The following is a 27,139-nucleotide window of genomic DNA, read 5'->3' on the forward strand; positions in this document are numbered from 1 at the left end:
GAAGACAGAGGTTCTCTATCAACCTGCACCTCAGGATCTCTTCCATCATCCCCGTATCTCCATTGGCGAATCAGAGCTCAAATCAGTCCAGCAGTTTAATTACCTAGGTAGCCTCATCTCCTCGGATGGTAAGATTGACGGGGAGATAGACAACAGGTTAGCAAAGGCATACAGTGCCTTCGCTAAGATTCATAAAAGAGTATGGTGTAATAAACACTTGAAGAAAAGTACCAAGATCAGTGTTTACAGAGCCATTGTGCTGTCCACTCTCTTATATGGATCTGAATCATGGGTCATCTACCGCCACCACCTGCAACTCCTAGAACGCTTCCATCAATGCTGCCTCCGCACAATCCTAAACATCCACTGGTCAGATTATGTGACCAATACATCTGTTCTAGAACAAGCAGCAGTCATAAGTATTGAGGCCATGTTGCTGAGAACACAGCTGCACTGGGCAGGGCACGTCTCAAGGATGAAAGACCACTGCCTTCCCAAGATCTTGCTTTATGATGAACTTGCCACTGGGTGCTGCATGAGAGGAGCCCCGAAGAAAAGATACAAGGACTCCGTGAAACAACATCTCAGCCTTGGCCATATTGATCAATATAATTGGTCTACTCTGGCCTCCAATTGGGAGACCTGGAGACACACTATCTATAACGCTGCTGATGCCTTTGAGAAAGCACGCAGGATCACTCTTGAGGAGAAAAGACAATGCAGAAAAAATCGTTCCTTGTAGAATATACCACCTAAGGAGTCTTTCTACTGTGCCTTTTGCAACCAGATGTGGCTATCTCGTATTGGCCTTTTTAGCCACCAGCACGCTTGTAACAAACGTGGGTAGAGACCTTCCCAAATCTTTGTTCGTGAAGCCCAGACATGAATGAGTGAGTAACCGTTATGCATGATGTAATCCTGCTTTCCTGAAGAGGGCTGAACACCCGCCCTCTGCCCATGGGAAGTGGTGAATTAATTCCTTGGTTTGCTCTGCTTGTGTGTGTGGCTTTCACTTTCCCTACTAAACTTCCTTTACCTCAACCCATGAGTTTTCTCACCCTTACCCTTCCAGTTCTCTCCCCTACAGCACTAGGAGAAAGTCAGTGAGCAGCTGATTGGTGCTTAGTTGCTGGCTGCAGTTACACCATGGCAGAACTTCCCCAGTCTGCCATGACTCTTCAGATATGATAGAATGGCTTAGTAACTTCATCTACCAGCTTCCTCAAGACCCTTGGATGTATGTCATCAGGTCCCATGGATCTGTGCACATTAAGGTTCCTTAGAGGGTCTTGAATCTGATTTTCTCCTATGGTGGGCAGTACTTATCATGAACATAGCACATAGTTCTCAAGGTTAAGGGTTATCCCTTCCCAGAACAAGTAATTTTGCTCAATACTTGATTGCAAGATGTCTTTCTTTACTGCAGTATAGTATCTAGAAGGCACTGCTCTCATACAGCAAGGAGAAGTAGAGATGTCTGTGGAAAACATTTTACTTCTTTTTTAAGAGAAGAAAAAAATCCATATCCAAAACCCAGCCAACTAGAACTACTTTAATAAGACAGTGGTCGAGCATTCACAACTTAAAAGGAAATCAATGATAATCTCACTTCTGAAAATCTCACCTTGCTCAGTAAAGCATAGCTAAATTTCATCAACCTCACCTAACCCAGTCATCCTTATATATTTGACCATATCAGTGGAAGTAAGCAAATAGTTAAAGACAACGATACACTTATGAGTCTTTTTAATAAAGGTGGTTATCTGCCCTTACTGTAAAGAGCAGTTTAATTTATACCTGCTGATAATTGTCTATGAACTCAGATGCTACACTGAGAACATGCCCAAACTAGACTGAAAGTTGGCTACTTGACACAGTAGTTCATAATACTTCTTTTACATTAAAAAAGGGAAAAGTATCTTCTAGTTATTTTCAAGACATTGCAGAGGAAAATCAATTCCATCATTGTGCTTTTACATTGGAACAAATCATCCATTCCTTTTATTGTTTCACTGAGGTTTTGCTCTTTTACTGTTATCTCTCTTGCTATCTTTGTTTTAAGGCGGTCAGTATTTCCCAGTATTTAATTTGGCAATGTGATTGTGAGTATGTGAATGGGTGGTGAGAAGTGCTCTCCAAAGCTGAGCCATTTCTCTATTGTGAAATGAGGCATATATTTTGCCATAATAGCCCTCCTCACTCCACCCAAACATCTCTGACTTACTTCTCCAACAAGATATAGGTTAAAAAAAATCTCTCTCGATTTACTAGTTAGCAGATGAATAGTGGTGAAATTAAAACTAAGAAGTTTAAGACAAAGTATCATGTTTCAACAGGCTAAAAAAGCTTGGATGTGCAATGACCTAGAATTATGATATGAAAACATTAAGTAGCAACTAACTCATTTTCTGTTTTCATTACATTCAAGTTTGTTGCTGTTTTTCCTTACAGATATTCTTCACTTGTTTTTATTTATTTGGTCCCAGAGGTATCCTTTGAATGTACCATCTAGTGGGATAATGTAAGTGGCCACTGGGATTTTTCATGGCTTTTTTATCTGATAAAGGCTACCAAACTACTGGAATCATTAGTCAAACTGCTCTTTAACCACAGAGAAATACAAACAGCACTCATGCAACATCGTGGTGTGCCCACCTGGTGCAAGTGTACCTCATTTACAAAGAGTACAAAGTTGATCTAGCTTTGAAAGAGAGGTACTGAATCACTGGACCTCTTCCTGGCAGCAATAAATGATGCACCTAGGTGGACATCAGCTTAGTACACAACAACAGCTGAGGCTTGCCTTTTTCATTCACTCTCTTCAGATAACTATTAACTCAGCATAATTTAGGACTCTGAGAGAGGCAAAAGAGATTTACTAGAGGGAAAGCATTTATGTGAGGAACATGACACATATTTTCTTAGTGAGTCAGTTCATTGATGCAGTCAAGCTAGTTTGTCACATCAAAAAATCAAGGGAGATGGGAAATCTTCCTTCTCTGTAGCTAGTTGTGTTTCCCTGCTTAACAAGACTGGTTTTATAGCAATGTGCATTTCACTTCTAATGGCAACAGAAGGTTCAAGTGCAATAAACAGACAAGGCAATTTACTTGTCTCTTATATTTTACTCTATATGCTTTTTATTTTAAAAATCTTACCATATATTATCAATAGATCAGGTTATTTTGCAACGCCTTTTTTATATTTCTTCTGTATTTTGAAGTTTCCTACTAAAATTACCCAAGGTCTGTCTGTCACAATTTATTTGCTAGTTTATGGTGTAAGAGCCACAATTATAGAACAAATCTCTGAACAAAATATAGGGGAGACGTTCAACTCCTAAAAAGAAAGGAGAAGAGAAAGTGCAACCATGATATAGACCACTCTCTATGCAAATTTTGCTGTCTGTTTGGGAACAATTTGTTCATTATGCAAAGTCATTCAGCTACACTTTTCTTGTAAACAGCTGCTAAGATTTCAGCTCTTGTGACTGCTCATGGAGATCATTGGGTATGACTGCCCCTTCATCGTTAAAGGTTCTTGACAGGGAGCTCTTATCCTACAAGTATTCTGAAACATTATTTCATAGCTGATTGTTTTATCAAAAATTCCTGTTAGGAAGTAACTTTTTTTTCATAAAGGGGGAAAAAAACCCCACCATAAAAACTTACAGTCACAAAACTGATTTTTGTTTGGGTTTTCTGTTTGTTTGTTTGGTGGGTTTTTTGGGTTTTTTTTGGGTTTTTTTTTAGCACTGTGTAGCTAGTTTAAAAAGAGGTTTGCAACATTAATCCAACTCTACATGGGATATACACTTTCTCATCCTACAAACAACATTTCCAACTTTTTCTGATTTCTAGCCTGTTGTAACTAGATCTACAGCACTCAAAGTATGCTGTGATCAAACTGGTTTTTGCTAATGCTTGTCCAACAGCAAAATATCACACAACAACAATGTAGTGGTCTGTCAGGTAAATCAATAGAATATAAGACAGTTGCTGGTGTTGTAAAAAGGAATGACTGTTAAAAATAAAATTAAAAAATCAACACTTGATATGAAAGTTCCATATTCATATGAAGTACTTGTTTCATATTCCTTCACTCCCTTAGATTGAGGCCTTTGCTAGGGTAACTATAAGTGTTAAAAGTCATCAGTTTCAATTTTATTTTTTTTTAATTAGGCATATTCAATTAGAAACTTGCACACAAAAGGCATTCTACTGGACACTCTTAAACAGATCAGCGATGCTTAGCTGTGATGTTATATATGGAGGGAAAAGAGGAGAGCAAGGGAGAGATGGTGAAAGCAGATTGCCTGGGAAAAGGCTTACCTCAAAACAGCCTGGAAAGAAACACGTCAGGGCCTGGGACCAGGGTGGAGGGGTGATTTCAGTCTTCATAGCCCTAGGCTTAGGTGAAGTGTATTCATTATGAGAATTCATAGTTACTATACAGTTTCATGAAAAGTACAGTATACCAAGTTCATACTTGACTCTAATGCTTCAGTTTGCTTAGTTATGAGTTTCAACAGCACTTTAAACAAACGTCAAACTCACTGATGGATGAAAAGGAGAGGGAAGCTTGGGAGTACTTGCTATAGGAACATGCTGTTATTTACATTTAAAACAGGTAATGTTTTAATAAAACAAGCAAGGAAACAAGAACTTGTTGGACTAAATAAGTTCAAGGGTCCCTCTACATTTATCTAATACCCTCTTTATTTTATCAGTGGAATATTTTTCAATGGAATTGATTCTGAAAATGGTTGCATAACATCTGTCTTTTGCCTAAACGTCACTCCATGGCTTTGATCAGACACTTGAGTCCATTTGCCTTTTTCCTACTCTTCATCCTGAAAGCTATGCCATCAAGACTTTAAGATGGCAAATCTCAGAAGAATAAAACACAGGCTTCATTAAATTTGTTAACAATAGATATTGTTTCTACAGGGATTGTCATCAGAGTTCGCAAAAGTTAGAAGATTTCAACAGCGTATCATAAGATCAGCAAAAGCAGGAGTAAATGCACCAATATATAGACAAGAGTATAGTGCAATCTCATTATATGTACAGATAGAAATCCAAAGGTGTGTCAGAACTGCTGAATTTTATGTGTAATTTAACAGTCTAGAGACCTACACAGTTTGAACTCTAATAAAACTGTTTGTACAGGGACGGGGTTGAATATCAACTTTGCTAAACTGAATCTTGATGGAGAGAGTCATTTTAGCAGGACCTGTAGAAATATGGTAAAGTAAAAGGTTACTAAAACCTGAAAGAAACATTTTTGTTTGACTCAGGTAGAATTTTAATTGATACAAAGTTTTATTTTTCATTTTACTCAAAACCCTCCATAAATTCTGCTTTTGTATGACCTTAACCAAAATATTTTCTTGTTTTTGCACTATTATTTATCAAGCTTTTTATGTAGAGATTTTGATTTATGTATTTTAACCGTGTACTGTATTGTACATGACAAAGTTTGTAAGAAGATTTAGTACCTCTTATTAGATGGATGGACACACCCACAATCTTCCTCAGACCGTGTTTCAGGTACGAGATGGGTCAGAAAGTTCACCTACTTTTTCTCGCCATGTATGTTATCTGGTTTAATAAGAGATATTTTATTGCATAACAAAACCCTCTGCTTCTTATATCTTTTGTTAATCCCAGCTTCAACAAGATCATCCCCACAAATCATGATACCTAATAGGACTTCAGAAAATTAGAAGATTTGGAGGTTCATGGTCTCAGATGCCTTCTTTCCAGTGATTTATATTTTTATTTACTGTGTTTTGCCCTCTCTATACTTATTCCCACTGCACTCATACCCTGGGAAGTTGTGTTAATAGAAAAAAATATATATATTAAATTCCTTATTTTTGAATCTGGAGCCTTTAGGATCCCAAGGATCTATCATTTCCTACCCACAGCCCTTGCAGGATGGTGCCAAAGCCATTATTACTTATGTGGTTATTCTCATAGTGACATTATAGGCTAAGGAAGAGATTCTAATTCTACTCCACAGATGGGAAAGTGGGGTCCACAGAGATCTCATGATTTCAGTTATAGGAAGCATCTATGGCATTGTAAGAAACCAAGTGTAAGGGCTGTGATAATTTTCTGCTTTTATAACTCAATTGTAGGACCACAAAAACTAGTTGCAGCTAAAGCTGAGTTAGGTATTTTATGGCTCCTACATTTACTTCCTTTGCATTTGTACATGGCAATTGCAGATGCAAAACATTTTGATACACTTTATAAAAATATTGTAAAACTTTTTCTATTTCTACCTTCAGAACGAGTGGCAATTTTTTTGATTTAAGTAAAAAAAAGTCATAATGTTAACAATAGTAAAACAGTAACTTTTCTTATTTCAAGGTCAACTGTTTGTATTTACATGACCTTTAAAAGTAGTGGTCAGTCATTTGCACTACCATTGATATGAGCTTAGAATTTGGAGGATGGATGCTAATGTCTCACCCACCAAAACTCCTTGTTATCCATTAAATGGAGAAGTTCCTCCAAGATAGGCAGGTGGAGCCTTTGGGAAGAAATCTTACTTCCACGTTTCACAGGAAAACAAGAGAAGTTATGCTGTCATGTTAAAAAACACACACTCTTAAAAAAAGAAAAGGCAGGATGAAGACTAATTTATCTGTGTTACTGAAGTGTAACTTAATGCGACATATGAAAAAGTTATTTTAAAACGACACATCACATTCCAAAAACTGTGAGTACATAGGTTTGCCACTTCCTATGCCAGTATGACATTCTTGAGGACAACTAATGCATCATTTAAGTATTTTTTTTCCAAAAAAGATTTAGTATATGGTTCTGTGCTGTACATATATTTCTGTGTATCAGCGGTCCTTTCTACTGGGACAAATATTATGCTGCCAAAAACAGTCAGCAACAGTCAGGAAAAAAAAAAAAAAAAAAAAAAGAGGAAGAAAGGCACAGGATTGTTTTTGTCATTAAACTAATTCCAAGTGTAAAAAGAAGAGTAATAGCAATTAGAGATGCAAACATTCTTCTGTGAGTCAATGAGATGCCTGCAAATCCAAAAAACAAGTATCTTTGAGTACCAGTTGTTTTGTCACAGGTCGAGTTAGTCATCTTCCATTGTTCTGCAGTAGTGACAGTCTGTGGGGCCATGGGGTCCTACAAAGAACTACCAGGCAGGAAGGCAAAGCCTGCTGTCATGTTTTTGGTATTTCAGAGTAATACAGGACACAAGAAAATCCTGTGGACTTCAGGACTTTTTTCTCCATCCTCTCTTGCTGCTATCTCTCCTTCTGGTCATATCTTTGTTCATACACCGATAACTCCAAAAACAAGGGAAAAGCAAAGCAAAAAAAGCCCCAAACCACACTTAGCCAATCTATGCTTGCATTCAACCTTTTATGAAACTCTGCTATCCACATCATTCAGCATCTGATTGAGCTTGTGTTTCAGATGGTGCCTCCTATTGTTTCAGATATCTTACTCCAAAAGGGGCTTAATTGCTTCTTCTGTTTATTTGAACAAAAAGTAGCATCCCATCTGCATACCAGATGCAACAGGACTGAACCCAACTTTTCAACAGTATTTTAAATGAAGTGCTCGTTTGCTGGTAGCTGACAGCCTGTAGCAGCAGACTCAGATTCTGGGAAGATAAATGAAATAACTCAATTGCCCCCTGCCAATTATGCTCTGCAAAAGTGCACACAAAAGGGAGAAAAATTAGCCCAATCCATCCCTAAACTGAATGCAAATTCAAGATCTAATTAAGTGCATCGGTTTCCTGGTGTGGGTGTTTCCTTCATGTTCTTAGCTTGATTCTAAGCTAAACAACATTTCTAAATAGTCATTACAACTCAAAAGACTTGCTTTCCCAGTAAATCATTTTGGAATAACTATTCTTATGAAAGTTGTCTGTCTTTCCCTCTATATTTGTGTGCATAGATTGCACCATTACACAGACTGGCCAGTAAATATTGTGTTTTGGGAGTAAATCTGGATAGAAGAAAATAACTTCCTCCTGCAACTTGATCGTAAAGAAATACGCATTTTCTGTATCAGTTTATGATCAAAATATTTCAATGTTTTTATCAGGTACATTAGAGAAATGTACCTAGCCACCTTGGCAAACAAGGCTTTTCCCTGTGAAAAATTCAAATCGAACAGACATAACCTAGGAAGAGTACATCTATTTAGTCTTTTCTGCCCGAGCCAAAAGCTTCAACAGAGTTCTATTGGAGCAATTGGCTCTGATCTAGCAGCCAAAATTCAGAACTTTCAAAAAAAAAACCAAAAAAAAAAAACCCTAGAAGGTTATGATACTGCTTGCAATTTTGGTGGACAGGCATTTTCTAAGGAAAATGTCATCTTAACCCTTTCTGTTTGGGGTTTTATGGCTCTTACAGCTCAAACTACAACAAAGTTATTTGTCATGAAACTGAATTTACAGTATATACTCAGAAATGAGGGGCTTTACTTCCATGAAAGTAGTCATGCTGATGGCTATAAATAAATAAGAGCATTAGGAGTGGAAAAAACCCTCCACAACTGTCCCAGTAGATAGACTTGAGTCTCATTTAGAAACGTATTTCAGGACTCAATTGCAACAATTGACATTAGTAAATCCTTTGTTAAGCAATTTCTGTTTTAATAAGCTAACCAGACCAGCTAAGAGGCATAAAAGTCAAAGTTTTTGAGTAGTCCAGGCTCCTAAATGGAAACATGCTTTGAAATATTTTTATGCTTTGTCAACAGAAAAGAATTCAAAAGAAAGGGAATTATAAATAAAACATCTCAAACACTCATGACAACTACAGTAAGCCAAAATAACCTTAATCGTGCCACATGGATAAAATTTACCGTAGTTCTACATTAGTGCTACTAGGTAGACTCTGTAGAGTTTGTACATACCTCCTAAATACAGGTCCTGCTACTCAGGTGGCAGGAATGCTGTTAACCAAATCTAACTCTCTAATTAGAAAGTGGAGATGAGACCATTTTTTGAGGAAGAAATCTGCTGCAGTCAGGAACAGTTTACAGACACCTCTGCTTTCCATAAAATGCCGTCTTATTTGTATTTCTAACATTTCTGGTTACAATTCCCTTGCAAATAGGAATTCTTCAAACCAAGAAAGTCTGCAGTTCTTTAGGCAGAAGCTGTACAGAGAAAAGAGTTTATTTTAATCCCTGACTTTTGATTTAAATTGATTTCCTAAAAATGGTGTTTAACCCCTGCAATGCTGGATCAATTAGCCTTAAGGTTTGACAAGTTTCCTCAGTTTAGGAAGAAATTCTGCAGCTGGAAATGCTGCACGCTTTCTGACAGAGCTCCTTCACCAGGGAAATGTCAGATTATTAGAAGTGGAACTTTGATTGTGGTGGAAAAGAAAGAAAATAAGGTGCTATTAACAATAAACTTTCATTTCTTATAGAAAGTGAAGGAGACAGGAAGGAATCAGATAAAGATGCACATCAGTCTGGGGGTAGAAGATGCTCACAAGTCCACATCTGTCAACTCCCTTATAATTGCAAGGAAGCAATTCACAGCCTCACCCAAAATACAGTTACTTTAACTCCTATTATGTGCCTGCAGTTCAAGGCTGCAAATATCCACAGCCCTGTCTCTGGAGTCTTAGCCCAGAATTGCACCCTGCTTTCCCAAACACTGAGTACCATAACCATTGGGGTACTTGCTATTCTAACAATACAGAAAAAGATAAGGACAGGTAGAAATTTCTCACCCTAGTGAGAAGTCAGCTTCTTGCCTAGATTTTACCTACTTCCCAGCTTCTGGGTAGGTGCTTTTAAGTAACAGAGACACACGGAACATTTCTGTCTCCCGAAATACTAAGAACTCTCTGAAACTTGTTTTTTGGACCAGTATCTTTATCATTTTTACAAAATATGGTATCTAATCACAAGAACATGGATTTGCTTATTGCCACAGCATATTTCAGAGTTTTGGTTTCAATTTTATTAAAACAAATTTGTTTACTCTCATCCCAACAGAAATTAAAAGCAGCACAAAGGCAGGGTATTCAGGCTAGCACTGACTTTTCCTCACTGAGGCCAGACATATACTTTTAAAGAAGTACTAATAATGATGGAAAAGGGCTGTGTGAGAAGGACCTAATCACTTCTTTCTCTTCCCAATAGATTCCTTTCCCAATAGCAGGGGCCCAAGCTCCTTCCTGGTTTTAAAAACGTGAATGTTTGTAAGTCCACAAAGGTGCAAAATATCTGAAAAAGGAGGCAAATAGAGATTAGATTTTCACCTGTATGTAAATTAAGTAACAGCCTTGGAAGATGAAGCAACATCTGCTGGTTGAACTATTTATTTTTGCCATCTAACAATATTAGATCTGCCTTTACAGGCACAGAACCTCCCTCGTCATTGTGATCAGATTGCACTGCGGTTGGACCTGAGCTAGAAAAACAATTGTTAATTAAATTAAAGAGAACACATGGAGTCAGAGTATGTAGTGCCCTCATTCATCAGTTGGACTCACGGAAAAAGGTGCTCCTAGCTGTTATAAAACATGTTGCAAACCGGTGGTTAACTCCCATGTCAGAACCTTGACAGATGTTTTCTGAGCACCTGATCCTGGGGCAGCAGGAATCATCTGTTGGAGCTTCAAATCCTGTCCTGACCCTTCCTTGGAAGACCTATTAAAAAATTAATGTCTAAAACAAAGGATACATCATTATTATTCCTACCCCTCCCTTTAAAAAAAAAAACAAAACAAAAAAACCCAAAAAAACCAAAAAACAAAAACAAAAAAACACCAAAAAAACCCCAAAAAACAAACCGTAAATCTACATGCAGCAGTACAGGTTACTGCTTTGTTTGCCTGCAGTGTTCAGCAGAGCTCTTCAAGCTTCATTAACTGTTTTGAATAGTTATATTTCGCTATCTGATTGCATGTTCTGAATACCTAATGGTTGCAAAGTAATTTTTCACTGTAATGCTAGATTCATCAAGAACTCAATCACCAGCTAGATGGGATGTCTTATGCGCATAAAGAAGACAATGCAGATTTCCAATTTTATTTAAGAAACCTTAACACAGAAACTACAAACAAAAATTAAAACAGTAACCCCTATGCTAGCAGTAGTCAGTGAAAAAATATCAGGGACATTGAAGACATTCCATTTCCATATGACTTTATCACCTTGTAAATCTCATTTTGCAGTGCCAGGACAGAGGAAGCTTGTGGTTTGCTTTTGTACAACAGCTCCAATACTTCCTTGTTAAGGTTCCATCATTTTGAATACAATTATAGAAGAAGAGAAACAGACTTAGCAGCTCAACTAATTCCTCTCCCCCTTCTATGCTCAGAAGCAATTTGCCTTTTATTTGCCTTTTCCCCCTTGATGTTGGCCTCGATGACAACCCTCCCAAACTTTCACTCAAAAAAAAAAAAGTGTTCTTTTTCCTTTAACTATTTCTGATACTTGGCATCCTAATTAGAATAAAGTTATATCATGGTAAATGGCAGCTAGATGTGGCCTGTTATTATTAATAATAAAAATAAGAAAGCTTTTCTGAAGATAAAAGGCAAATTGATATGTGATTAGGAAAAGCAAAGATTTCACCCAGTGGCTTAAATATTTTTACAAAATCTAACTGGATTTATATAAATAATCCCAGAATGTATTGTGCTTATGCAATTACAATAAAAAGGTAACACTCAGATATGATTTTAAAAATATAAAATATTACATAGTAATAAAATATCACTATTTGAATTGTGAACCACTAACAGACACAATAAAATTATAAAAAAGGCTCATTTCTTAACCATCAAGTTAATTCTGAGGATAGCTCCAATCTACAGTCTCATATCTGATTTACTAACAGGACTTTCTAAAATGTATGTAGGTGCCAAATATTAAATAAACTTCTCTGTGTGTAAATATTTTAAAATTTCAGCTTATGTTATTTTTTTTTGCAGCCCAGAATAATTATACTAATCTACAGAAGAAGTTTTAAATCCAACTGAATAAACACATGTGCAATGCACCATTAAAGTACACTCCATCACATAATAGCATAATGTAGTTTTTAAAATGGATCTGTAGAAAGGATTCATTAAGATAAAGTTCCAGCATTCCACCTGAGGCCAATAAAAATTCTGTGCAAACCTCTTCAAATTAAATTTTCTTCTTGAACATATCCTGTCTAATTATGTTTAGTATTATCCTCCTTTAGGAATTCTGATTCATCAGTGCTATTAAGGGAGGGAAAAGGAAAACCAGATGCTGTGGACCGGATACCCAGCTGGTAAGAAATCACTATAGTTTCACAGAAGTCAAAAGAGCTACAGTGATTTATATCAGCTATGGGTTTGGTATATACAGAGGAACACACATGTGGACAGATGTACAGAGAATTATATTTATATCTGAAGTTATACCAGCATAAATGTAAATCTATGGAGTTGCACCACCAGAGAATTTGACCCAAAAGCTCTAATAAGCTGAAGTTTATAAAAGAGCCACAGCTGTGTTGAGATTTCTTGTCTTTCACTCTCTAGAACTGAAAATAAATGTAAGAAACAGAAGTGCTCTAATTAGACATTTGGCTTTAAAAATCAGGAAGATAGCCAGCTAATGTCTAAGCACTTTTTTGTTCTGGGGAGTGAGACTAACAAAGATATCATAATTACAATCATACTACATACAGATGAAGTACACAGCATATACTGGTAAACCAAACTGAGAGATTGAATTAAATTCCAGCTAAGTTGCTTCAATTTTAGTTTTTAATGAATTCCATTTTTTTGGTTTTATGTTGTAGTCCATAAAGTAAGCATAAATTTAGAGGGAGATTTCCAAATGCATTTAACCAAGGTGCAAGCTGAAAACAAAATTTCTGGGCAGCTCCTATATTCTATTCCACTGCAATTTATATGTTATCATCCATCCATAGACACAGAAGCATCTGCACCAGGGACCAAAAAGTACTGGTCAGGACACTTAGTGCCTACCTCAGTTTCCATGAGCCACATCAGTCAACCTGCAAGCTCTTAATATGTCTTTAGCTTTCCTCACCCTGCCATCTGCACCCCAAATACCTCTGCATCCCATTTCACCTTCCCATTTGTGAGACCCTTCTGACTTAAAGGCTGGAAGAAAAGAGGGAAGAGAATGTGTGGCTGTAAGATACCCACTCTTTTGCCTTTAACAAATAACATTATATGTGTTGGTGTAGTATAAGATCTATCCTACGCTACTTTTCCCTTCCCAGCACCTGCTCTGTGTTTGAAGGGGGCTTCATCCCTCTCCAGACTTTTAATCTGAGACTTCAGTCAGCCTTCTGAAAGCTGATCTTCGAGGAGTTATGCTTCAGTATCATAAGCCTGAGCCCTGCTTTGTTAAATGGAAGGCACATTAAAAGAAAACTGAATTGGAACAAGGTTGTTTCCTCTTTCAGGCTGCATGTATTTTATCCAGCAGCCCAGTGAGCACAGTACACACATGGGAGGCAGCAAACCCAGGTTACCATTTCCATTCCATAGAAGGAAAGCAATTGCTTGTCCCACTGCTGGCAGCTGCCTCTGTGCTGCTGACTATGCCCCCCATTACACAGAGCACCTCAAGGCTTGCTAGTGAAGAGAGAGAGACAGTCCTGAGCCAGCACAACCACTTTGTCTGGAGGCACATGCCTGCTCTTCGATTCCTCTGTCAGGGACTGGTTTCCTTACAGTAATCAATCCTTGATTGAAAGATCTAATTAAGCCTCAGGACAAGGACCCCGGGCTGCTCATAAGCACATAACAACAGGAATAGAGAGTTCATCTACTTCACTGAATTTTTTTATCCAAATAATTAGGCCATTTCTTAGAAAATATACATGCTGCATAAGTGACAAATCTCCAGTTCCCATGTTCTGGACATGTGCTCTAAATATCGATTTTTCAGATAGGCAGAGAAGGCAGCAATATCAACTCCTCCACATCAGGGTTTAAAAATGAGACAGGTTTGAAAATGCCATTTGAAAATGACATCTGACTGGGAGCTTGTTGCATCAGAAGCACCTAGAAAACATTCATTATACTAAGCTGCTTTCCCAAAATAGCCCATTTTGTGGATTCCTGCAGTGCTCAACCCTGTATGATGTTTATGCCTACCAAAAGCAGGCAACTTCTGTGGTTATTAAGAAGTTGAATATAATGTACCTCAAATCTTTGTTGTCACAATCTGCCTACTTGTCTAGGTCATTCTAGAGCTAACTGGCAGCTGAGAAAGTTTTTAGGTTTCAGATTCAGATGTCTAAACCCTCTCTCCCTCCAGCTGTTTTCACATTTTATACTCTGTCTTCACATGCATTATTATTTTGTAGGTGTATCTCACATGTGCAATAGAAATTTTAGCCCATAGATGGCTTTACATTAAGATCCAAGCTTTTCTCAAGAGCTTCTAATTGCTCTACAGATAGCTTTTAATCTCCAATGTACTTACAATTATTGTTATGAAAGTAAAAATAATTTGAAAAGGTCCCAGAGCAAATGGTGCTGGTTTTCCAAGATAAATAATTATACCTGGAGGTAGGAATTGGAATGATTTGATAAGTGCATCAAAACATAACTATAATGCTTCTCCTTGGCTCTAGAAATGCTCCTACAGAGAAGATACATTAATGACTTGTTCCATACCATACCATAAGGTATGTTGATTGAGGTATTCACCAATGTGAACAAAAACATATTAGGACTCTTTCAGTAGTTCACTCATCCTTAAAGATAAGTTTATCTGGAATTATGTCCTGGGCTCATGCTGAAAACGCAGCACATCTCTGAAGGATAATAGCAGAACTCTTAGTGCAAATTAAAGTAGAGATGCTTCTAGGATATTTTGGAGGAAGACAATATCACTATGCTTTCAAAAGGAAATCATATAGTGGGAGCTATATTTGACTCTCCCGTAGAGAGTCAAATGCAAATGGTTAGAACCAAAAGCAATTATTCCACCACTTAGCTTTCCTTCATCTTTGTATGTTTTCCCAACCAGACTGGAAAACTGTCTCCAAATGGACCTGCCCTCTACTCTAGTACCCTGGAGTGATTAAGTTTGAACAATTAAAGGTTTTTGGACCAGATGGTCTTTTCTCACCACTGCCCCCACAGCCATGGGGCTCCAGAAATGGGACACCCGTGGCAGTACCCATGCAATTGATGCCTTGCATCTGCCAGCAGAGAAGATTTCATTTAAGTATTTTTCCAGAACAGCTTGTTCAACAAATAGCTTTTACCATATACAATTTGCAAAGTTGCCAGTTTATCATGAATAGAGTTATTTGTAGTCTAGTCATATCATAAAATCTTGTTAAAAGAAACAACACAAAGAGACTGCTCACTTTTCAGTTATGGTGCTTTTGAATTAATTTGAATCCAGATTGCCTCATGAGTATTGTTTGTTCCAATATGAAACAGTTTATGGTGATAAATTGCAGCAGCATCTCTTGAGAGCTGCCTGGTACAGTATATTGCAGCAGAAGTTGAGTCAGCTTTCATATTGAATATATACTGTAGCTTCAGTGCACCCAGATTTTGAGGTTTGGAGGATAGTTAACTGAGAAAGGCAGGGAAACCAGAGTATTTTGTGACATGTGCAGGTGTTGTGGCATGTATCAGGGCTTGTAGGGGCAAAACCAACCAAAGTACACAGTGAAAATCCAGTAATCTACCTCCTGTCTGAGCCCTCCTGTCCCCCTCAGTCAGGTACTTACTTACTCAACACTCAGAAGCAACAATCTACAGAGACTGATGTTGGGCTACTTTAGCCACACTTTCAGTGCTGAGCAATTTAACACATATGAATTCTTCATCTAGATCTAAATTAACTGTTAAAGCAGATGTTAGAGTCAAATCTCATTAGTAAGATTTCAGTAATCTGCAGAATAATGACAAAACATTTTGGTATCCACTCAGTTATAACCTTAATTAAGACTAAGCAGGGTATGTTGTGTAACATATCACCCTGCAAATGCACACTCTTGTGTGAAACACCATGGGCTTGATTCGGAGAGGGATAGAAAGCATTTACCATTCTCACCACAAATCATCAGGGATTCAAGATGTCCTTACTGCTCCATCAGACCAGTTCTTTACTACTGTGTGATTCAGTAGCTTACAGATTTTCTGTAGCCTCTGAGAGGAAGAGGTAGCAGTTCTCTAACTCAGCCAAACATACTGATATCTATAGCCTTATGACACATATTTAAGGTCTTGCCTGGTGCTGCTAGATCCCATCACAGGGCAGAAGAATCACAACTGTTACCTCACACTTAAAATATTTTTTCACATTTAATGAAATTAATGAATTTGATGAGGCACTATGCCAAATTAATCTCTAGTGCCCTTCCACCAAATGCAACTGAGTTAAACAGGGATTAATTGAGGCCCATGCAATTACCTCTTAATTAACCCTGAAGGGTTGGGATTAACCCTGCTGTTCAGGGTTAGATATGAGTGTATTTGTCATGGGAACCCCTATACCATGGGTATCACAAAGTTAATGTTGACCAAAATGTCTATGCCAAAACACATTTGGAAAAATGAACAGATTGCTCTTGCTCTCCTGCCCGCAGCATTTTTCAGGGTTCTGGGCGCTGCTCCTACTGGAAGGAAAAGTCAAGGGTGCAACCAGTTCCTACAAACTCATCTATTAACATAAAACCCTGAATACATGCACAGCAGGAATGCAGGCAGCAGGAAATAGTCCCTTTCTTTCCACTTCCAGGTATCTTTTGAAACACTATCCTACTCAAAGTCTTGCTATGATCTTTTCTTAAAAATTGTGACGATGTTTTTCTGCTGGGCTTGGTTTCCTAGCTTTGTTTTCTCTCTGTTATTCCAAGTGTGCCTACACTGCAGTCTAGGGTGGTAAGCAGAGGTGCTTGAATTAGGAAGGATAATGAGCAGAAGAAGCATTCAGCTCTTTCAGTTTCAAAACAGTAACCTAGATTAAATAATCTGGTTTATTTGTGTGAGAACACAATGTGACCACTGGTGTTTCTTTAATGTGGAGCTGCAGGAACATCTCTTCCTGGCATAGAACTGCTGTTTTACACTTGTCTTTAAAATATGAAGATACCTAGGAAAATGGAATTTGTGCTAAACAATGTGAAAGCAGGCCAAGAAAAATCTTGGTAAGGATTTGACTCAACAGACAAGGGGAACGAAGTGGGAGACAAACCAATCCTTTTAGGCTGCCCTGTTTCTACTTCAACTTTTAAAGTTATAGCAATATCAAATTAACATATTTCCATCTTTTCCCAGGAGGAAGACAAGTAGATACAGCCTGCCTCTGATTAAATTACAACCCTCAACACACAGGAGCACAGTTTAACTCAAAGGTTTGCTACAGCATCCTGCAACAGGTGGTGAAATTGCTCAATTTAGAGTTCTTGATGACCCGAATTCAACACAAGTTTAAGAGTAACAATTTGAACTCTCGTTGCCAAATATATTAACACCTATAGAAAATGAACATAACTTGACAAAATCCTTTAGTGCAGCTGAACTGTTATCAGCATGTAAGGGATATCAAGAATATATTATCATGTTGACTTTGGGTCATGCCAGACTCATTTCAGACTTCAATGGAGATAGTTTGCATTATACAAAGTCACTGCAATATGATTAAAATGCACTAAACATCTCCCTGTCTTAGAGATCGACGTGTACATGAAGTCTAAAATATGTTAAGGAGGTTTTTCCTCAACAATTTTAATCATCCATAGTAACTACTGTTATATGGTAATTCTAAACCATATTGACAAATGTTTGAAAAACTTCACTTATAATGAATGCAGAGCATCATACAGAAAAATAAAAAGTATATTTTGCATTTGCTTTCAGAAGTGACTCATAAATTGTATCCATACAAGCAGCAAATAAATATCTTATTTTGCCAACACAAATTTTGTACCTTCCACCCACAAGTCAGTTGGCAGAATTTTTGCTGACAAAAGAATGAAAACTATACACCCACCAGCAGGGAGCTAAAAATTTGCAGTGTCTCTTTACTACAATATTCTACTAGCTTCAGTTTCTTATATTGCAAAAGTGTTGGTAATAAAGCTGTTATATTTTCTATTTTAGACTAAGAAACAAGTGAAAAAAGAAATGGATTTTTTTTCCCCACAATGACAGGGTTGGGGGGCCAATAGACATATATACATACATACATGCAAGCTTCATACTCTTCACTCACTGTAGAAAACAGTGATTTATTTTCTGAAACTGCTTTTAGGAAGGAAAAAATTGATTCGCCTCACTGAGGGATTTAAAGATGTATGTGAACACCAGTGGTCCTTATGCTTTTGAAGTAGTTTATTAGGTTTGCACATGCTCTTTAGGTGCTAATATATATTAAGAAAAAAAATAAACAGCTTATCCTGGCCAAACATGAATTATACAGAGTACAGGTTAAACACCTTTGCACTGTTCCTAGCCTTCCTATGGCAACAAAGTCTCAGCCCTTTCTAAGCCCTCAACTTAGGTCTGTGGGTCTCCACCAATGCATTAATCCCTTCCTGCAAAAATAGTAAAGAACTACAATGACACATTTAAAAAAAACCCAACCAAACAAAACCCAAATGAAACAAAAAAAAAAAAAGTGCAAATTAATAATGATTATATGTAATTTCCTGTACTCATACCTACCTATTTTTCCCCATGAATCACATTTCTTGGACAGTTCCACAAAAGAGATAGTGAGGAAGTCAACCTTTAGAACTTGTCAGCTTCCTTCAGTGATAAACAGACACACTGTGACTCTGTCACTCATGAAGCAGGGAACGCTTTGAAATAATGCAGACAATTTACTTCCTAGAATTTCCAAGTTATGCTGGAAGGTGAGGAAAGCTTAGGGAACACCTAACTCCTGTTTACTATATTGTAACTAAAGCAGAGGAAAAAAACCATAGAAGAAAAAACACAAGCAATCAAATAGGAACTGTTGAGCTGTATCAGTCCATCAGTCTGTTTGGTAACCCATCTTGTCCGGGTCGAGAAGGGTGTTCTGTCAGAGAGAAAATACCAGAAGCTTACAGGATTAAAGAAGTGATGCTATATACAGAGCCAAATACAAAATAACTACTTTTGGGCTAGAACTAATGGTCTTATAAAATTAAAAAAATCAGACCAGAACAGGTGTATTAGAGTGAAAAAAGTCCGTTACAAACCAAATTTTGGGTTCAAAAATCTTTTTTTCTTTCACTTGAGCCAGCACTTTCTATTGCATTGTTACCCTGTTAACCATTCAACAAACATTTTGAACTGAGTAGTACTGCCTAGAGCAGAAACATGAACACAGAATGTAATATCACGTAATGCACTGTGCTGCATAAGTAGATGTCATGGCCAAAGCACCAGTCCAACTAAGGAACTCAGGACCAATCTTCCATTGCCCTTCACCAACCTAGGTAGAGATAGATATGAGAAATGTATAGACTATGCTATGTACTCCCCAGCATAAGCATTAGGGAGGCATAGTCTCACATGGAAACCTGACTCTGTTTTGTTTTTTTTTTCCCCCACAGAGATACTGCATTTGCAATTACTTTCTTCTAAATTGTTCTCTGCTCAAAACTTTCACTTAATTTTTAGTTACCTTACCATCCTGTTCACCCACAATGCCCATATAATTACCAGCAGCCAAGTCACCATCATGCTGTAACATGGACACTCGAGTCATATGCAATACTGAATTTTAAAATATAATTGAGGAAGAAATTCACATTAAATTGAGGAGGGAACCAAGGGGGTCAAGCTAGAAGCACTGAGGTAAGAAACCAATCTAATCATGCAAATCCTACATTTATTTATTAAGCTTCTCATTTGAATCCTGTGGTAAAAACATACAACTAACATCACTCAAACTAAAATGCACAAATTACACGACTCTGAAATAACAAAGCAAGAGGTATAAAATGCCATATCCAGAGGCTTTGGATTACATTTTATTGTAATTGTTACTAAGCACAACCCATTTGCGAAATGATTGTACAGTTCTTGTACTCAAACCATTACTAAACGCATAGACCATAAGAGAAGAGAGTAGATTTTAAAAACCCTGCCCCATTGTTTCAGCCAAAAAATTGTGCAACAGTCTGGATTTCTTTCCCCATCCACGGCGTGGGGCTGGCCCAGTTCTAGTTCCGTCTCCATCTGAAGAACCATTGCGACGCCTTGAGGGATGGGGAAAGGGAAACTCCAGGGGTATCCCAGGGCTTTTTCAGGCCCTGAGCCTGGAGGGGAGAGGTGCTCCCCCCTCCCCCCCCGCACGTGGCCCCATGGCCGGCACGGAGACAGGTCACAGGACACCGGGCGTGGAGAGGAGGCAAGAGAGCGTTTATTGTGGGGGATGTTACATTTATAGGGTTTAGGAGGATTCACAGAGTAACCAATTAGAAGTCTCAAGGGGTTTACAGGAACACCCAATCACAGGAAGAGGTTAACAAAGGCCAATGGGACACACCTCAGGACACCTACCCAGGACATTCCTGCATGGATAACAAAGGGGGTGCTGGGAAGAAGAAGCATGTGTTTGCAAAGACACCACCAAAAGCCATTTTAAAACCTGTTTAAACCACAGTTTTCCCATATAATGCAGGTTTAATGCTACACAACAGAACTTTAAATGTTTTGTATGGTCCTTGCAACACAGCTGTCCAGTTTGAGGGTCAGACACGCTGGAGAGGTCAGGTCCTTCCTTGCCATCCTGAAACTTCCCCACCAGCTTGACCAGTACAGATGTAAAACAAGAGGACTAAAGTTGCACTGCTACAGTTTGAAAACAAGTAGGGGTCCTGAGCACATTTCCAAGAAGCTTAGTTTTGTCACTGCATGTTGGGTAACCTCAAGGAACACCTACTCAATTGATACACACACATCCAAAAAGACACAGGCAAAAAAATCACTCTGCCTTCACACCCCTAATGAGTGTCACTGTGAGGACAATGAATCACTTATTCCCAGTCTGAATTGTAGTAATTCATGGTGTTCAGAGAGGCACAACTTCGTGATTCAGGCATACCTCTGTATATCAAAATGAAAAAAGTCAGTGGTACCTACATGACTGAGCAGCAGCTGAGTAGGGGCTGTCAGAAACACTGTTTCTGGATTCAGACACTCACAGCTAGGGGTATTTTTGCAGAGACAAAATCACATAGGAAAGCGCATGTAGAATCAAACTGCTAAAAAATCCTCTACTTCTGCACTTGGTCAGGGCCAGAGCAAATTTCCCTGTGCCAGGCCAGGCAGAACCCTTATGTCCAGGAGATGGAAAACAAGCCCAACTCCAGCTTTGCCAACTGATGAATTACTGTGTTTTTTCCAGTTTCTTCTGGTGTCTGCTAAGTTGGCAAAAGTGTCCCAACTCCACAGTCACATGCTGTGGAGTCATGTAAAATTGTGGCAAAATCTGATGCTTGCTTAAAAGTGAGCCATACTAATTGAATTAAAAGAAAGACAACTAAGGAAAACAAAGTCCTGTGTGATAAATGTTGGCCCTTTGATCCTCTAGTTTCTGTAATGGATGAAAATAGGGTGGGCTGTCTGGATTTGAGCTAAACATATTAAGGATCTGTTAAATCTTTCTGTTACTTCCTAAGAATGTCCTTACAAGCCTACTGGGTCTATTAAGCATAAGTGGAAAAGATTGGTTGTGTATGCATTTAATGCCTGTTTTGAGCTGCTGTGTGCTGGTGGTAACTGTGAGATAAATCACAGAAAAGGAAGCACAGAGACAAAAAGGGGATCAGATATTTAGGGCTACAGAGGTACAAGAGAGAGTATGAGTACGGGAGTAAGACAACAGGGATAGAGACAGAAAGCTCAGCAGAGGGGCTTTCTAAGAGACAAGAAGGCATCAAGTCTGACGGTAACAGAGCTACCAAAATCATCAGTGATTCATTAACAAGAGCAGTAATGCACTAGCAAGAGCCAATGAAGAGGAACAGCTAAAAATGGGAATTAAAAAGAAAGAGAATTAGATACTCTTTACAGGGAGAAACTACATAAAAAGAATTACAACCTATAAAATTAAGAAAATATTTTTTAATGTACATCTCATGTATTTCAAAACACATGAAAAGTTATTCATTCATGCATTTCATGGGAGCAAAGTCCAAATCCAACAAATACCAACAGGTTTGTGAAGGAAGCTGAAAGAGAGGCAAACATCACATTCCTTTGCCAAGCAGTTAGCAGGGAACAGAGTCAAAACCAACACAGATACTGACTGCCACAGTACTATAATTTTCAAAGTGGAAAGGGAGGAGTTTGGATCATTCATGAGTTTTTCCTTTCTAAATGGGAAAACAGAGATGATGGGGAAAAGGCAGAACAACAGCGTAGCAGCTATTTTATTCTCGCTGTTTGGTTTTACTTACTGTATTATAATCAGACTGGCCAAATAAGGACAATCTGAAAACATCAGTAATATCTCTCGACACTAAGCCCAGTTATAACTGTCCCTCCCATAGGCCAGGGAGGAAAACAACCTGTTAATGCTTGAAGTTCTCCAACAGCCAAGCCCTTTACTGTACTTGTGGCTCATCAACATCATACCACTTTTCTAATGTCCTTCACAGTAAAACAGCATAGACCTACTCCTTATTCCAACATCTACATAACAAACCAGGGGCTGCAGAGTCTCTCTGCACTAGTCTTCTCCCCCTCTCCCCTCCTCCATCTGTGAGGCAGTTCCTGCGCAGTCATTCAACTTCAGCCTTATCTATTCCCAATTACACATGGATTAAACTCAATGTAGCAGATTTATTACATGTGCAAATCCACTGCTGTTTAATCTTGCCAGTGCTGTGTTTAGTTTTGATATATTCTGACTGGCTTGCCTCTCAGCAGCAGGCTGAAAAATATTAAACACTGCAATGCAGACTTACACAAACTTTCATGTGTGTTATTTATTTGTGTTGTGTGGCTATTAAAAGCATGCATTTTCAAATCACACAGTATGGAAAACACCACAGCAAGAAGTTGCTGCAAGGAAGGTGAGCTTGTAGTCTGAAGCAAATGTTTCAGGACCATGAAGTTATTCAGGCTTGCCATGTTGGGAAATGATAGACCAATGGAAAACAAACCATAAACAAGAAGGGCTCCAGACTGTCATCTTTCAAGCTGTTCACTCAAATGCTATTGCAACCCTCAGCAACTCTATCCACTAACACCCAGGCACTGACACAGGATAAGCAATGAAGTCAAACAATGACAGAAGAGATGCAGAGATTCTTCGTAATACTGGTATATGTTGAGGGTTGCAATCCCATATAACAAGACATTGAGTGAGCAAGATCTTGCTAACATCCTCTGAGTCTGCGCAAACAGCTAATGAACTGACTTTTCTTCGTGCCTTACACTCACAGGAGGGGTGAGGGCCAAAGTCTCTCCTCACCCGCTGGACAAGACCTACCCCCCTTCTGGTTCCTGGAGCTTTTGTCAGCCAATATCAAATTCAACTGTTCCTTATTCTTTCCTTGTACTAGAGGAGAATCTTAAGTACTATTTGGGAATTTCTGCTAAATGCAGTAGGGGGTTTCCCCTTCAACCAGTATCACCTCCACTGCAAAAGAAAAGTCACCACAGGATTTAACATTATTTCCTCATTTCTTTATTCAAGGTTTTAAAATACATAATGAAATCTGTCAGAAAATTTGACTTTTCATCCTCCTCATTTCCCTGCAAAAGAGTCCTTCTCTTGCTGATGTTAGGCCCTGATTCTCCAAACAGATATTCAGAGTGCTGCCAGCATTAGTGAGGTTACCTAGAGGCACCGTGCATGCACTTGGATAAATACAAACAGTAACAGACAACAACAGACAGAGGTCACTGGGATAATATTAGCAAGATAAAGTGAATACACTTATTGTGAGGCATCATTTCTTTGGGATAAGTATGACACACTAGTGGTTGGGGTTTTTTCCTATACTCATCTCTTATAGTTCTTGGCTTATGGTATTTTTTAATTTTTTTTTTTAAGTATTTGAGGGTGGGGAACAGCTAATGTTTGTGTTTTCTAGACCTGTAGAGATTCCTGTTTCACAGTAAAACCTGCTAAAAGACTTCTGGCAGCTTCCGACAGCTGCCTAAGTCACTCATTTAACAGAGAGACATGCAGAAATAAACACAATCATTGTCTATAACTAATCTGTAACCTTTCTGGGGAAGGGAGTCCAGTTTTGTTCTGTGTTGGTCCGTGACCAAGCAGAAGATGACTATGGGGGATACAGAGAGCGGATTTTGGCATTGGATAAATATAAATAATGAGGTAATTGAGAAGAGAATAAAACTGGAAGTTTCCTCAGAGAGTATACTTCATTAACCAGTGAAGAACAACTTTCACAATAAAAGTGGCAAGTTTTCTGAAACTACCCATTCTTAGTTTGGTAACATTTCCCCTAAAATTATTACATATAACTTACTTATAATCTGGCTGATTGTCCTTTGCCAACCCACCTATCCTCTTGGAGGTTTCCCATGTCTATTAACATTCTACTGGGAATTTTTTTTCTTTCCTCAGTATTACAGAATATATATATATAGCATGCATATCCATAACATATGTATAACCCCTCAGAATCTCAAATGAGTGATGGAACTGGAAAGGACCACCCAGTCACAACATTCAGCTCTTTGCAACCACATCACAAACATTTGGCTCAGGAAAGCCCACAAAGCATCTGCTTCACACATACCCTCACGTAAAGCAAGTTGGGCCCAGTTCAAATACTCTGGCACCTCTGCTACCTTCCCAGTTCCAGGGCTCTTGCCTGGGGCACTGTGATGCACACAGTCACACAGACCATTAAGCAAAAGCACCTTCCATCAACAACTCCTTGCAACACACTCAACTACTCCTTGCAGCACACTCAACCACCACTCCTAAAGATCAGCTGCCTGCATTTTGACTTGTTCCTTTGCTCACTAAATCTCATTTGGAGAGCTGAGGAGTTAAGACAGTCTTCTATCTCCATGGCCTTCAGCTTTTATTGCTTTGTCCAAGTTCCCAACCTCATTCAGAGAAGTCAGCTGATAAGTCCCTCAGCTCCTCTCCCTGGACTCAGCCAGGAGGCAAAACACCCCTGTCACTCCCTCTGCCCTTCCACTGGACCTTCCACCACGTTATCCAGCTTCCTCCTCCTTCATTTCTTTCATATGCTGCCCTACCCTCTTAATTGGACTCAGCTGAGAAGAGCTGAACTTTCTTCACCTGGGAGTCCATGGGCCTAGATACATAATTCCACATGCCAACACATTTTCTGCCAGGCTTGTGTCTTTTCTGTTCCACAGTTTTGCAGTCAGCATCAATACAGCAAATGAGGACCTACATTCAGATGCCTGCATACCAGATCAAAAATACCAGTGTTACAACCTATCTTGAAAAAGCTTATGAGAAAAAAAAGGCAATGGTGGAGACTCTCATTAAAACAGTACAAAATTACTTCTGTTTGCCATATTCAATCCTCATTTTTTCCCTTTTCATAAACATTTATGTATTCTATAATACTATTCTTTCATCCATCAACTGTCTACTTTTCCATGTAAGACTCTAAAAGCAGAGTCTTTTAGACTAAACCCTTTGTAAGTCAGTGGTCCTGGTTCACAACTGGCATTACTGCTCCTCAGCTTTCTGGAACTGTAAATGTGTACATAAACTAACTGTTAATTCATCCTTCAATGCTGTTTTTTAGGATAATAAATAGGTGTCCTTTCTGGCCTGCTCAGAAACATAGTTCTTGTTGTAGCGAAGCCTAAACTCTCTTCTCCTAAGATGTGAGTTTATTAATAACAGGGGGGAAGCAGAAAAGCAAAAGATCAGCTCAAATCTTTGCAGGTTTTATTGCTTGTAAAATTTCTTTCCTCAAGTTTTCTTGATCCAAGCCATTGTCCTGAGACAGTTTCTCCTACCACACTTATAATCATGTGAATAATGAGTCCCTCGTATTAGTGTATCTACAGAACATCCACAGTGCTTTCCCAGAATAACTGATATCTGTCAGCAGGATGGAAAAGATCTGTTATTATCTTTAAAACGCACTTTCTATTTTTACCAGAAACATTGTATTATGAATTACTGAAGACAGCCTGTTTATCTGAGAATTATCTGTAAAAGTGACTAACTCTTTAATTAAGATGCTGCTGGGAAAAGAAAATGCTTCTCTGATCTACATTGACCTCTTGCTGAGGAAGGTGTGAGTGAAACTATTACAATACAGCCATGAGGTGGCCTAGGTGGGCTATTGCAACTACACTGTTTTTCTCAGTTATAAATGTTTACTTTGACATTACCTAATAATACTCAGCCAAAAGCTGCCACCTTCTGCCCAGGAGAATCACCATTCCAGTCACTGGGTACACTAAACATTAACCTACAGCAGCATTTGAGCCTGAGTTAAAATATTCATCATTAGCAATTTTGCAGTATATTCACTAGGCCAATTTGCCTGTGTATGTATAATAATTATTTAAAAGCCCACACACAATGCAATTTTGGCTGCTGGAGAGAATTTGTCAGTTTGGCGAGTTTTTTTCCTGAACTTTATTTTACTCATTCTTACATTTCATATTAAATATATCAAAAGTTCCAGAAGGCATTTGAACAGTAAAAGAGTTTTGTGAACTGAGCATCATTTCAGTGTTGATTAGGACATGACCTGGTGAAAGTATGAAATCTTGGCCTTAAAGGAATTCAGTGGGAGCTCTGAAGGGATTTTTCTGTAGTATTTCATTTCACCTTGAATTCCCCTAATACTCTTTAGAAGTTTGTAACTGAAGAAACTATTGCATTTCCTTACATTGTAGGTCTGCATTGTAGGTCTTTGCATTGTGTCCACGCAAACAGCCAGTTTTTTTCTGTAACAGTCTGTTACAGAAAAAAGAAAAAAAGATTATTCTTTCACTTTTAAGAAAGGGGAAAAGTTGAATGAAAAACAAAATACCTAAATCCACAGCTCACTAAAAGATGTCTAGATATTTTAATTACTTTTGTAAAGAATTGCCTTGAAAATATTAAATGTTGACTTAGCATGAACCATTTTTAATTAAAAGGGGCTGATTTTCCTTATTATAATCCACTAATGTGAAATACTGAATATTACTAAAATATCCAAA

At 38.3% G+C, this 27,139-nt stretch overlaps 1 long non-coding RNA gene across 2 annotated transcripts; it reads right to left on the minus strand.

Annotated features, from left to right (window-relative positions):
- Positions 1-2,183: 2,183 nt before the first annotated feature.
- Positions 2,184-26,871, minus strand: LOC113952297. 2 transcript variants are annotated; one of them, XR_003529502.1, is made up of 5 exons: positions 26,824-26,871; positions 19,348-19,430; positions 18,674-19,031; positions 4,332-4,409; positions 2,184-3,339 (listed from the first exon to the last, which is right to left on the minus strand). It is a non-coding gene; the product is annotated as an uncharacterized LOC113952297 (long non-coding RNA). The 2 variants fall into 2 exon arrangements; XR_003529501.1 differs by having other exon boundaries at positions 18,674-19,430.
- Positions 26,872-27,139: the final 268 nt, after the last annotated feature.

Source organism: Corapipo altera, unplaced genomic scaffold (assembly GCF_003945725.1).
Source record: "Corapipo altera isolate COAL_440 unplaced genomic scaffold, ASM394572v1 60, whole genome shotgun sequence".
Taxonomy (NCBI): Eukaryota; Metazoa; Chordata; class Aves; order Passeriformes; family Pipridae; genus Corapipo; species Corapipo altera.